At 45.1% G+C, this 11,458-nt stretch overlaps 5 non-coding genes across 5 annotated transcripts; 3 read left to right on the top strand and 2 right to left on the bottom strand.

The window, feature by feature from the left end:
* Trnag-gcc (transfer RNA glycine (anticodon GCC)) lies at positions 1-71 on the bottom strand. Its single transcript has one exon. It is a non-coding gene; the product is annotated as a tRNA-Gly (tRNA).
* A 7,486-nt stretch (positions 72-7,557) lies between these two features.
* Positions 7,558-7,640, bottom strand: Trnal-cag (transfer RNA leucine (anticodon CAG)). The gene has a single exon. It is a non-coding gene; the product is annotated as a tRNA-Leu (tRNA).
* A 516-nt stretch (positions 7,641-8,156) lies between these two features.
* Trnag-ucc (transfer RNA glycine (anticodon UCC)) lies at positions 8,157-8,228 on the top strand. The gene has a single exon. It is a non-coding gene; the product is annotated as a tRNA-Gly (tRNA).
* A 927-nt stretch (positions 8,229-9,155) lies between these two features.
* Positions 9,156-9,227, top strand: Trnad-guc (transfer RNA aspartic acid (anticodon GUC)). The gene has a single exon. It is a non-coding gene; the product is annotated as a tRNA-Asp (tRNA).
* A 2,088-nt stretch (positions 9,228-11,315) lies between these two features.
* On the top strand, positions 11,316-11,389 carry Trnan-guu (transfer RNA asparagine (anticodon GUU)). Its single transcript has one exon. It is a non-coding gene; the product is annotated as a tRNA-Asn (tRNA).
* The last annotated feature ends 69 nt before the right edge of the window (positions 11,390-11,458 follow it).

Genomic DNA, 11,458 nt, shown 5'->3' with positions numbered 1-11,458 from the left:
TGCATTGGCCGGGAATCGAACCCGGGCCTCCCGCGTGGCAGGCGAGAATTCTACCACTGAACCACCAATGCTAACCGTGAGAGATGCTTGCAGTACTCCTATTTCAGTATATCTCTACTTCTAGTGGCACGTAATCATTCTTTTTGACTCTGTTTTGAGACTCCGACCCTCGTGTTCCAAGAATTCATTTTCTTAAAAAACAAACCCCACGCCAGTATTTACATTTCTAGCTCAGAAGCTATGGCTCTGTTTGCGCGGCAGCACGCGCCCGGCTTTCGGGGGCGGGAGGTAAGAGGGGCCGGGGCGGGGAGACGGACTCGCACCAGCGCAGGACTGCCGTCCAAACAGTAGCCGGGAAAGGTAGCTTGACTTGCTGCTGTCACCACCCTGCTCCTTTAGAATCAGCCGGGGAGAACTGGAACCCACGGTGCATTTCTTTGCAGCAGCTCTGAATCAAAGTGGCGGATGGGAGCCAGTCACTCTGCACTCCTCCTCTCCGGGCCGCTAGGCCCGAGTCTTCTTAGGGAGGCAGCGCGGCTGGTCTTGGCTCGTCCGAGGGCTCGAGGGCTCGGATGGGCGCAGAAGGTGCGCGAAGGTTCTTGCCAGCGAGGGCAGGAGGAGGCGGGGCTCCCACAACCGGGTAGAAAGCCCGTGGCGCTGAATCAGGCCGATCCCAGCTGGGCCGACTGGAGAGGCCGCGAAAGGACAGCAGTGCTGAGCTGTACCAATTCCCGCCACCTCGAGCATCTGCGTCCTCTTCTAACCTGAGAGCGAGAGGCCATGTCTGTTCCCAGGGAAGTGGCACCTTGCAGATCAACTTCTTGTTCGAAGATGTGGGCTTCTACACGTCCATTACTCATGCCCACACTGAGGAACTGTGTTCAGACCTTTTCTGCAGCCCCCTGGACCCTGTGGAGAGGACCCTGAGCGATGCTGAACTGGCCAAGGCCCAAATCCATGAGCTAATCCTGGTGGGTGGTTCTACCCGTATCTCTAAGGTGGAAAGGCGTCTATAAGACTTCTTCAGCGTCAAGGAGCTGAACAAGAACATCGACCTGATGAGGCTGTGGCCCGTGGGGCTGCTGTGCAGGTGGTTGTGTTGATAGACAAATGTGAGAAGGTGCAGGATCTCCTCCTGCTGGATGTGGCTCCCTTGTTTGTCCCTGGGGCTGGAGGGATTAATGTGATGGCCACATTAATCCGGTGGAATGCCACCATCCCTACCAAACAGACCCAAGCCTTCACTACTTACTGTGACAACCAGCCTGGGGTCCTGATCCAGGTGAAGGAGGGTGAGAGGGCTGTGACGAAGAACAGCAACCTGCTGGGCAGCTTTGAGCTCAGTAGCATTCTTCCTACTCCACGTGGAGTCCCCCAGATCGAAGTAAATGCTGGCATGGATACCAATGGTCTCGTTAAGTGTGACAGCCACCGACTGGAGTACTGGCAAGACTAACACGCTCGTCATCACCAATGACAAGGGCTAGCTCAGCAAGGAGGACGTGGAGAGGATGGTTCATAAGGCTGAACAGTACAAGGCTGAGGGTGAGGTCCGGAGGGACAGAGTGGCTGCCAAAAACTTCCTGGAAGTCCACGTCTTCCGTGTAAAGAGTTCCTCGCAAGAAGATAGCCGTAGGGAAAAGATTCCAGAGGAGGACAGATGCGAAGAGCAAGACAAGTGTCAGGAAGTCCTGGCCTGGCTAGAGCACAGCCAGTTGACAGGCAAGGAAGGAGTGTGTGCATCAGAAGAGGGCACTGAGCAGACCTGCTGCCCCATCTTCTGTAGGTTTTACGCGGGGCCTGATGTTCCTAGGGGTAGCAGTAGTGAGGCTCAAGTTTGCCAGGAGAGGCCTGGTACTGGCCCCCTCATTGGGGAACTTGATTGAATGACCTGTCATGATTGAGGTCATCTGTGTCTGTAAGGGCTGGACTTAGGGGTCTTCTAGACTCTTCTATATTCCCACCTTATAACTTCAGAGGTGAGTGGGGCATCTTACCCTGGAAGCTGGGAGCTTTTTTCTCATTATGTTTTATAATTCGGGTCTATGTTGTTTGATTTTTTTTTTCTTGCCAGGCATGATGGTGCATGCCTTTAATACCAGCACTCAGGAGGCTGAAGCAGGGCTGTCTCTGAGTTTGAGGCCATCCTGTTTTACATAGCAAGTTCTAGGACAGCCAGAGCTATGTGAAGGGACCCTGTCTCAAAAAACAAACAAATAGACAAATCCACTTGTCCCATTTTTTTTTTTAAAAAGCTCTTTTGTCATGAGTGTTTTGTGGCATTTTGCCACTGTCTTCATCTATATTTAATTTAATTTGTAGTTGCATGAAATGAATTTTGTTATGTGCAATATGGTTGTAGATCTAAATAAACTTTAAAAAAAAAAGTCCTACTTTGTTTTTATTCCAAGCAGTAAGTAGATGGTGGGACTCAGTTTTCAGAAACACTTTTGGAGTAGATGTTGAAGGAAGACCGTGAAGGAAATCCACAAGGCTATGTACAACATATCTTTCTTTAAAACTAATTTGTATTTTTTTAAGGGTTCACTTTTAAAAGCTGGGGGGTGATGGAGCACCCCTTTAATCCTAACACTTGGGAGGCAGAAGGAGGTGGATTTCTATGAGTTCAGATTTGAGACCAGCCTGGTCAACAGAGCAAGTTCCAGGACAGCCAAGGCTACAAAGAGAAATCCTGTCTTGAAAAACCAAAAACAGGATTGACTTTCATTGTTTTTAATTGTGTGTGGAGGGGACAGAGGACTGTGCATGTGAGTGCTGGTGCCCTTGGAGGCCAGAGGTATGGGATCTGCTTGGAGTTGGAGCTACAAGCAGTTGTGATCCACCTGGTATGGAATGTGAGACCCAAACTCAGGTCTTCTATAACAGCAATGTGCTCTCATAACTGCACCAACTCTCCAGCCCTTAAAATAATGTCTTTCTTTTCCTTTTTTTAAATGGGTGTCATTATGGCATGTTCGTGCATACATGCCGTTCTACTTCCTTCTCACTCCTTACTCCCCAACTGTCCTTCCCTATGTCCCCTCTCCCTCCAGCTGGTTCCTTTTCTTCTTATAGTTAGTTTCCCTTCTGCTTTCTTACTACATTATTCCATTGTCCTTTTACCCACCTTACTTAAGATCTCTTCTTCCTCTCTCACGTTCCCCTTTCCAGTTTTGTGACACACACACACACACACACACACGCACACGCACACGCACACGCGCACGCGCACACACACGTGTGTGCACACAAACACACCCCAACTCATTATATACAAGATTTCTATATGGAGAAAACGGTAAGTGGAAAAATTTGAGGTGAACACAATGAAAGAGTGTGGTGGTGTGATGATTGTGCTGGAAAAGAGATATGGTGATCATATGGGACCCTAAAGGTAAAATTATATATTGGAAGTGTAGTTTGTCCGCTTTAATTGCACTAATAAGTAGTTTATATTATTGTTTGGTTTGTTTCTTTGCTTTGGTGCTTTTTGATATAGGGTCTCACTATGTTGCCCTGGCTGGCCTAGAGCTCACTATGTAGACCAGGCTGGCCTTGAACTCTCATAGATCCTCCTGCCTTTGTCCCCAGCGTGCTGGGATTAAAGGTACAGGCCACAGGCTGGGCCCGTGTGCATGCCTGATTTTTAATCATGTCATTTCATTGTCCTTTTGGAGATAAGACCACTCAAGTCTCTAGGTATGTTAGAGCAGGTCTGAGGAGGCAACTAAGCTTAGGTTGCTTCTGTTTCTGATGAGGACAGGAGCAGGGTAGGAGGATAATAACATCAACATACCAGCCTGCTTAGCTTCTCAGCCCCACCATAAACTAGTGTGCAAATCAAACCCTCCAAACGTCAACCTTCCCCTCTACAACAGCATTCCTCTGCATTGCTGTGAGGGCTCAGTAGACGTAAGAGGTGAAGAAGAATGTTAGACATTCAGCCCTGCTGACAAACATGAGTTGTTACTAGGTATTATTCTTTGAGTACTAATTAGGTAATGTGAAGGCAATATGAAGGCCTAGACTTGACTTTGCAGCCTCCATCTCAGGGAAGGGCCACCATCTTAGACTACCTGGTGACCGAGGGCTGTACTCAGTTCCAGGAAGAACCTCAGGAATGTGCCATGACAACTTGAACAGCTACCCTAGAAGCAGCCAATTAAGAAACAGGGCAGTAAAGTTTAACAAGATCCAGATGCTCCCACAGACATTTTGTTGGCGGTTTATGGCCCTTGCAGATATCCAGATAATCCTGTCAGCAGGTTGTGGTTCCCCACCAAAAGTCTAACCCAATAGTTTCAAATGTGATTTTGCACTGAAATTCCCGACCAATGGTTTCAAAAATCACCTTGCCTCATATCCCTTTTACCCAATCCAAAAGGGCCAAGGCATGTAATTCCTGGATTGTGTGTGTGTGTGTGTGTTTTCCCTTAAGAACCCTCCTACACTGAGTTCTGGGCCACCAAATTTCCCTCCATCCACCAGGCGGCAGTCCAGGTTGGAACCTGACAATAAAAAGACCCTTGTGTTCTTACATGGGAAACCGGCTCCTTGGTGGTCTCTGGGGGTTTCTCAACACGGGTACAACAGTAACAGATATTTGGTATACCCAACTAATCCAATAGCAGTGTCATGAAGCATTATTATTATAATACACATAGCGTGAGTGTGGAGATCAGAGCACAGCTCTGTGGAGTTGGCTCTCCCCTTCCACCTGTAGGTAGTTTTTAGGATAGAACTCAGGTTGTCAGGTTCGTGTGCTGAGTTGTCTTACCATGCTCTAATTTAAAGATGAATATTCTAAAGTACAAAGAGGTCAAACAATCTGTTCAAGGTCATATAGTTATTGTGAGAACAGAGAGAGGGACAGCTCGGCTTAAAGACCCATTCTCAAGTGACTGAAACAAGGAAAATATCCTCCAGCTCAGCCTAGCAAATGACGAGGATAAGCGAGCATGGCTTCATTTCCATTCAGCTCATTTCACTTCTGTTTCATGAACTGTGGGATGCTTCGGCTTCAGAAAGGGAAATGAGCTTGTACAGAGCAATGCTACTTGTATTGAGTCCGATCATCTTTTTCTGGTAGAGAGGAGGTTACACTACCAAGTCCCTGGATGTTATTTTTAAGTGTGTTGTTTGCCTGCACCTGATCCAAATGCAATCTGGCTTTACATGAAAAGCAATCGTATTTTTTTTTTTTTAAAGGCATTGCAGACAGGCCAGGAAAGATAGAGTTGCATAGAGTAGGCCCTCCCCTTCCTTTCTCTTTAACTTATAACATTCATCACTTCAACCTGTTCTTCCAAAGAGGAACGATGATGCAGGATTTCAGAGTTTCTTGGCATTTCAACAGCAGGCCTTTCTCTTTTAAGTTTGTAAATGTATGTATTTGTTGTAAAAAACAAAACAAACAAACAAACAAACAAAAAAAACAAAAAACCACAGCTCCTCCCAAATGGGTGGTATTAATTTTGTATAGCAAGATTAAAGCAAATTAAGTTCCGCATCTATTTTTAAGTGGCCGTTGCTGACCATTTTGACTTAGTTTCTTTTAAAATGTTTCTTATATAGTTGACCACTACAGATCCTTTGGTTGTATGATGGTCGTATGACCGAGCCCTTGCATGGCCTTAGGAACTGACCTGACGGAGGCAAGAAGGAAATGAAGAAAAGAAAACACGCACAGGCACATGAACACCTAGGAAATCTAGGGTCAAGGGGGTTGGCCTTTTGTTGGAGAGACCACAGCGCCCAAGCAGCTCAGCGTGTTTATTATGGAGAGCTGAGCGGTGAGTGCGGTTATTGCATACCGCTGAATAAGGAGGCAGGCTTAGCTAATCTCACCGGGAGCAGTCTCTCTAGGGAGCAGTCTCCGGCCTTAAACATCCAGGGGGAGAGAGTTATGGTGGACATTTCTGCCCTTCTGTCAACATATGCCCAGACCAGAGGAAGGTTTTGCCATCCTCTGAGCTTCCCTCTCCCGTGGCCCTCAGCCATGTCAACAGCACATATTCCCGCAGGACTTGCCTCGCTCAGGGCCGCCTCCACTCCCACCGTCTTACTTTATTGTAATCACAACTATGTTTACTCAGTTCCTACAAAAGGTTAGAACAAATTAAATCAGCATACATGCCCATTATGAAGAAATCCAATACTGCTATGGGCTGTTTCTTGCCCTCCTCCCAATTCCTCCTCATAGGCAATTACTTTCAAGTTTTTTTTTTGCAGTAATTTTAGATTAATAAAGGAACTGCAAAGATATGATGGAAAATTACTACATGCCTGCCAGCCAACTTCTAATGTTTAGGTGTTACATAACCATGATACACTTATCAAACTTCAGGAAATGTCATTGGAAAATTACTCTTAATTAAGCTGTTGACTTCTTTCGGGTTTCACACTTCCTACCAATGCGTCCTTTTTTTGTTTCAGAAGTCAGTGTTGGGTATCATATCACACTGACATCATGCTTCCTAAACTCTATATATTCTGTGATAGTTTCACAGTCTTTTAAAGACAAGTCAGGTATTTTATAAATGATCTCGTAATGTTGATTTGTGTGTGTGTGTGTTTTTTTAATTGTGTATGTCTGTGTGTCCTTGCAGCCTGAATAACAGCTCCTAGCAACATGACTGCTAGCCATCAGGGAGGAAATTTCTAGTCAGTACAAGATTGATTTCTCTATGTCCCGAAGCTACAGTACGTTGTGTCTTCAGCAATGGGGTCCTACCAAATAGCATGGTGGGCAACCAGGTGGGATGGCAACAACCTCTGGGGCCTCTCTGACTAATAATAGCTCACAGAGAGGGAGTCTACCTTTGACACTGTGGTTTTCTTTTAATTACTGTGTCTTCTGGGGGAAGCTGATTTTGTTTTTTCCTGACATGGTTGACACTTTTGTGGAGAATAACACAGGAACGAGAGTGCTCAAGGCATCACATTATAGCATTGGGTACCTGTCCATATATCAGTGTGACTAATCACACGTGATACTACTTTTAATGCTTGGCTCACGTTCCTTTTAAGAGGCTGGGCATGGTGGCACAGCCTTTAATCCCCGAATTTGGGAGGGAGAAGCAGGAGTTTCGTAGGCCAGACTGGTCTACAGAGCGTTCCAGAACAGCTAGGACTGTGTTACACAGAGAGACCCTGACTCGTAAAACCACACCTCCCTCCCCCCCAAAGAATTTTCTGACATGTCTAACATCTATTTTCCTACATGGTGACTTTGTATCCTTTGTTAAGTTTAGTGTCTGACCTATTATAAATGATTAAATGATACAGAGTAAAAGGTGGCCTCCTGAGAGGCAAGAGAAAGGGCACCTCTAGGTCAGTATGAGTGAAAAGGATTGGCCTTCTGAAACTTTACTAAACTGTCCTATACATGCCAATTACCTAAGTATCTCATAAGGGGCAGACAGCAGGCCTGTGACAGAACCTGAATTCAGATTTCCTAATGAATAGACGCTATCAATTCTTATATCCATTTTACTAGGAAGGGAATTAAAACTCAGAAAGGTCAAATACACTTCCAACAGGAGGAAAAGTAAGTGTTGTCAGAAGTGGGATTCGAACCCACGCCTCCAGGGGAGACTGCGACCTGAACGCAGCGCCTTAGACCGCTCGGCCATCCTGACATAGTGTGCTCTGTTTTCCATACTTCCTTATGAGTTCATCAGCACTGATGACGCACGCATCACCTGTGTTTCGTTTGCCTATGGTTTCAAATAAAAAGCAAAGCTGGAGAGGTGAAAGTGAGTGACAGATCTTTCCTACCTCCTACTTCCTCATCACTTTAAACTTTCCATCTCCATCTCTTCTGGGGACCTTTCGGTCTCTCGTCTAGAGGGGCTGCATCAGGCCAGGGAGAACCTCCTATCGGCCAGTTCTCCCCGCTTCTGTCCTAAATTATCGCCTAACCGAACCCGTGCCGAGTGGACTCTGGGTTCTGCCTGGCGGAGCTAAGTGGGTGTGGAGCCCGGAGCTGGGAATGTTGGGCTGTGAGCCGGGGAGGAGAGAAAATGTTTTCCGCCAGGCGGATGCCAGGTTTTCTTACGGGACCCATTTTTAGGCTTGTAGAAAACAGACCCAAAACACGGTCGGCAAATTTCTCACATGTATTAGAGAAACTAGAGGGAGCCACCCCGCGCATTGCGTTGGTGGTATAGTGGTGAGCATAGCTGCCTTCCAAGCAGTTGACCCGGGTTCGATTCCCGGCCAACGCATGTCCGCTTTTGCTTTTGTTTCTTATGTAGGACAAGAGTGTTCTATTTTTTTATTTTTGAACAAAACCAGTCCCGCCAAATTGGGGCCGACCGAATTAGGTTCCTGAAGGTATTTCATCTTACCTTTTTTTGTTTTGGGAATCTTCTGGAGTCTCGAATCTCTTGTCAGAATCTCAGACTCGTACAGGCCTCCGTACCGGAGAGGATTATACAGTAGGCGCGAGTTCTTGAGCGTTTTGAAACTGGCCGGTGCGTGTAAGAATCACATTTTCAAATTTTGTTTTAATTGAACTAATTGAAATAAGTAATTAATGGAGCAATCAAATAGATGGAAATATCTAAATGGCTACTCATTTCGGCTACTGAAGACCTTTTAAGCAGGAAAAAGGTATATGTGTATTTTTGATTTGTATATTTTTATGAAATCTGTATAGATACCCTTTGTTCTTTCTAAAACTTTGAGTGTAAAATACATTCCAGACTTTGAAGACTAAGAAGAAATAATCTAATTAATTTTTTGGTATGATTATATGTTGAAATATTTTGGATGTGTGGGGCTAAATAGGAATTATTAAACTTATCATGTTTTTGTTATTGATTAAATTTGTTCTTTGATAATTGCACACGTGACTTGTTTATACTCACCTCGCGCCCCCTTTTTATTTCCCTCTCACCTCTGTGTTTCCTTCCTTCTCCCTTCAATCCCTTTCCCACTTTCGAGTCCTTTGTGACCCACTGATTTTAATGAGGAACCTGTTTCTTTCTACTGTTTGATCTGGCTGTTAGAAAACTGGCGGATATATGCTGCATTTGTTTTTTAGTCTGCTGATCCAGACAATAAAAATGCATTCCACTAACTTCCAGGGTACAGAGATCGCTTAGAAATACCTTTCTTGGGCAGCTGTTTTGAGGCCCGTAGCATGGTCATCCTCGTTAGTATAGTGGTGAGTATCCCCGCCTGTCACGCGGGAGACCGGGGTTCGATTCCCCGACGGGGAGGCTAGCAGAGTCTTTTTTCATCCATATCTACCTTTGATCAGCCTTCCTATAAAAGAGGGACAATCATTTTTTAAAAGCTCAAGGCTTAGACTTCAGGAAACTGTCTCTCTCTATCCAAACTAGTATGAAAGGGCTAGCTATTAATTCATTAAGTGCAGTTACTTAACCCTGCATGTGTCTAAGGTTCAGACATTTTCACACTTCCTGAAATACTGGCCATCACGATGATTCCCACCAATGATGCTGCTCCATAGCGAGGTGGCAGCCCCGACCAGACCAAGTTTTGAAGTCCGACCTCCTTTCCACTGCTACACTGCAGGCATGTAAATCTGGGAAACAGCCATTCACCCCTGCAGGTGATGACGCAGAATAACAGAAATGTCCTGTCTGACCCTAGCACAGGAGCACGGGTCTGAAGATCGGGAGGCTTGCCTTTTGTTTTATTGTTGGTTGTTTTAAATCACTAAGGAAAAGTTGCTTTGGGGGAAATAATTTGTTTGCTTCGGCAAGACTTTGTGTTCTACACTCACACACTGGATCCACGATCTCCGAAACCCTTTGCAGTATTAAGGTCCCGCGAAGCACAATCTCTCACAAGGAAGAATGTGATTTGTACAAATGGATTTTTAATCTCAGCTCTCTGACCTCAAATTGTTCAATTTATTAAAGCTCAAGTTTCAGCATTCGTTTTAATCACTTCGTTGTGTTAAGCTACATAACTACACCATAATTTCGTTAACAAATTTCTTATTTCCAGTGGATCTCTCTCTCTCTCTCTCTCTCTCTCTCTCTCTCTCTCTCTCTCTCTCTCTCTCTCTCTCTCTGTTAATTAAATCTATTTTGAATGGTTGCTTTGAGTGTAAATGATTGTATGTGTAAAAGAACCTGGCATATAGTATTTGCTCATACGCTCATTTTGAAAAATGTGTGTGTGTGTGTGTGTGTGTGTGTGTGTATTTGTTTTCCTGTAATACATTGCAGAAAAATAGAGAATAAAGGAATAAAAGACACTCCACCCTCATACAGAAAATACCTGTTCATGTTTTGGTGAATATTTCTCTGGCATTTATTCTTCCAGTGCTGGGAATAGAGTCTAGGGTTTCCTGCATGCTAGGCAAGTGCTACATCTCCAGCTAGCTCCCTTGGTTTGTGTGTGTGTGCGTGGGGGTGGGGTGGGGTGCACGTTTTGAAAATAAAGTTGGATAAAACTGTGCGTGTTGCTTGCTCTTTGATAAGACTGATTTTTAGAGCTGCCTTGGGTTCATAGTGAAGATGAGAGACGGATTTATAAAATATAAGATATATGCATGTATAATTTCTGCATACAGGTAACTATGTTTGTATAAAATCTTTGAAAATACTGACCAGCACTTAAACTGAACCTCAGTATTAATGGAAGATGCTACAGAAATGTGTCTACAAGGAGGTACTAGTGCGTAGAGGCTCCAGGAAACTCTGAGACCTGAGCAACATAGAAAACGGCTCATTAGACCCCAGCCCTGATGAGGACCCTTCGCTGAAGGCAGTAGAATAAGGAGAATGCGCGCTTTAATATTTGTTTGCAGGTGTGTCATGGTTAGCGTCAAGAGTTTACAAGAATTTAAACATTTCCTGTTTTGCCTGGATGACTCATGCGCCTGTAGACCTCAAAACAGTTGGTGTGATTTGTTTTGTTGTAAGAACCCTTAATACTTTCTGCCAGACATGCCCGGAAACGTGGATGTCAGGTTAAAAATAATGAGTAAATGAATCAGTACTTCGGCACGCACGTAAATTACCTAGACCAGCAATGTTTCTGAGCAAAACCAACCGAATTCCCAAACTCAGAGAGCGTCCATTTCGGATTTCACAAACGCTCTTGCTTCGTTCATCTTCTTGCGCTCCCCTTTTCTCAGCCTCAGTGGGTTCTTATCGAAGTAGGCGTTGGCGCCCTTGCTGACGGTCTTCACGGCGGGGTGCCACCAGTTTCGGCTTCAATTCCAACCACAGTTTTTGGCAGACGTAGACGACCAATATATTCTTTAGTGAACTGACTTGACCAATATATTCTTTAGTGAACTGACTTGACAGCAAGCCTCAGGATCACCTGTCTCTGTGGCGCAATCGGTTAGCGCGTTCGGCTGTTAACTGAAAGGTTGGTGGTTCGAGCCCACCCAGGGACGGGAAGGAGCATTTTGTGTACCTCGCTCACCTCCTCGAAATCTGTCGTTCGAAGAACTTCAATCTAAACT

Source organism: Peromyscus maniculatus, chromosome 11 (assembly GCF_049852395.1).
Source record: "Peromyscus maniculatus bairdii isolate BWxNUB_F1_BW_parent chromosome 11, HU_Pman_BW_mat_3.1, whole genome shotgun sequence".
In the NCBI taxonomy this organism is placed as follows: Eukaryota; Metazoa; Chordata; class Mammalia; order Rodentia; family Cricetidae; genus Peromyscus; species Peromyscus maniculatus.
Note: the sequence above shows the minus strand (reverse complement) of the source record. Positions and strands in the feature narration are given on the sequence as shown.